This window comes from Alosa sapidissima, chromosome 15 (assembly GCF_018492685.1).
Source record: "Alosa sapidissima isolate fAloSap1 chromosome 15, fAloSap1.pri, whole genome shotgun sequence".
Classification (NCBI taxonomy): Eukaryota; Metazoa; Chordata; class Actinopteri; order Clupeiformes; family Clupeidae; genus Alosa; species Alosa sapidissima.
Window position 1 is genome coordinate 31,939,614 of NC_055971.1, and position 2,500 is coordinate 31,942,113.

Here is a 2,500-nt window from a genome sequence, read left to right on the forward strand (position 1 = left end):
TGAAGATCCACGTGAGTTTGCAAGGCTCAAAGTTGCTCTTGACAACCTCCTTCCTCCTGACGCCACCGAGCGCTTTAAGTTCCAGATTCTACTGGATCACCTGAAACTGGAAGAAGCATTGCTCATCGCTGATTCCTACAGTCACAGCCGAGATCCATATACTGAGACAATGGAAGCTTTGACAGAGATATATGGCCAACCTCACCAGCTTGCACTTCAGCGCATCTCGAAGCTAATGGAGGAGCCAAATATCAGAACAGGGGATACAAAGGCATTAATAAAGAAAATAACTCTTCGAACAACAATCTGGTTTCCGTGTTCTGACTGGACACCCTGTAGAGGTTGCTACCGGAAACTAAGAACAACATCCCTCATTACCCAGAATCCTTTTCACTCATACTCAATATAGACATCCCCCTTTACAGCAATTGTCATACAAACTTCACATGACCTACTCTCTCCTTCATTTCATACAGTTGAGAGCACTCATACTGCTTGCATGAGTCATATATCTCTCTCTCTCCTCACACACACACACTCTCTCACTCATACTGCCTGCATGAGACATAATATCTCACTCTGACACACACACACACACACTCTCTCTCTCTCTCACTCACACTGCCTGCATGAGACATTTGTGTCTGAGGCACATGAAAATCAATAGTGATCAAGACGTTCCACACACACCATGCAGGCAACATACTGTACACACAACACCCCCAATGAGCGGGTCCCAGGCCGCAGTCGGCCATGTCTGTTGTGTAAGGGGTGAGAGGTCACAAGGTCACAAGGGGACCATGGCTGTTGTGTAAGGGGTGAGAGGTCACGAGGCAGCCATGTCTGTTGTGTAAGGGGTGAGAGGTCACAAGGTCACAAGGGGACCATGTCTGTTGTGTAAGGGGTGAGAGGTCACGAGGCAGCCATGTCTGTTGTGTAAGGGGAGAGAGGTCAAAAGGTCACGAGAGGTCACAAGGAGGCCATGTCTGTTGTGTAAGGAGTGAGAGGTCACAAGGCGGAGTCATTGTAGCCTTTCTTCACCTCAGCCTGGCTGTGGGCACACACATACTGTACAGGCCTCTACACTCTTAACCAGTAGAGAAATGCTTTGTTTGTTCACAGGAGTTGGGAGCATGGCGTCGCCGTGGCGATGGAGATATATGGAGCGCGATGGAACTCTAACCTATAAAGGCTTCATTCATGGGATAAAAAATAGATGCAATCATTTCTGCATTAAGAGTGATGTGGTCTCATTTCCAGAGTGGCAGGGACTCAGTCTGTGGGACTACAGCAAATTATAGGAAACCACATCAGAAGAGGCACCAGACACACACACACACCACACACACACACACACACACACACACACACACACACACACACACACACACAAAGAAGACAGACACACTCATGGGCACACACACACACACACACACACACACACACACACATATACTGTATAGCTTTTCTTATATGAGCTCTGCCTGTTAAAAGTGTTCATTTCCTTGGGGAAAACAATGTCGTCCTGGCAGAAATCATGATGAGTCATCAATGTCGTATACTGCACTGTACACACACACACACACACATCAATGTCTTATACTGCACTGTACACACACACACACACACACACACACACACACATATACTGTATAGCTTTTCTTATATGAGCTCTGCCTGTTAAAAGTGTTCATTTCCTTGGGGAAAACAATGTCGTCCTGGCAGAAATCATGATGAGTCATCAATGTCGTATACTGCACTGTACACACACACACACACACATCAATGTCTTATACTGCACTGTACACACACACACACACACACACACACACACACACACACACACACACACACAAACACACACACACACACAGAGACACACACAGCTTTATTCCTGCAACATCGAGAACATCCCAATTTAACAGCAGCAGCAGCAGCAGCTGTTTTGTATAGTGTGACCTAGTGTGTGCAGAGAGATGTGATTCCTGGGAAGCCACTAACTAGAGCAGACACACAGACACAGTTGCCCTTCACTGGCCAAAACCCACACACCTCTGAGTGTGTCAGAGGAAACAGAAACGTCCAGAGAGCGGCCAGAGAGCGGCCAGAGAGCGGCCCTATTCCCCTATTCACACGTGGCCCTATTCACACGAGGCCCTATTCCGCTATTCACACGTGGCCCTATTCCCCTATTCACACGTGGCCCTATTCCCCTATTCACACGAGCCCCTATTCACACGTGGCCCTATTCACACGTGGCCCTATTCACCTATTCACACGAGGCCCTATTCACACGAGGCCCTATTCACACGAGGCCCTATTCCCCTATTCACACGTGGCCCTATTCCCCTATTCACACGAGGCCCTATTCACACGTGGCCCTATTCCCCTATTCACACGTGGCCCTATTCCCCTATTCACACGAGGCCCTATTCACACGAGGCCCTATTCACCTATTCACACGAGGCCCTATTCACACGAGGCCCTATTCACACGTGGC

The 2,500-nt window shown here is 48.3% G+C and overlaps 1 long non-coding RNA gene across 1 annotated transcript in view; it reads left to right on the forward strand.

The window, feature by feature from the left end:
* The window catches only part of LOC121684454, a 21,265-nt gene that overhangs the window by 12,105 nt on the left and 6,660 nt on the right, over positions 1-2,500 (forward strand). The window contains exon 2 of the long non-coding RNA XR_006023135.1: positions 1,239-1,247. This is a non-coding gene — a long non-coding RNA (uncharacterized LOC121684454). The remainder of the gene's footprint in view (positions 1-1,238; positions 1,248-2,500) is intronic.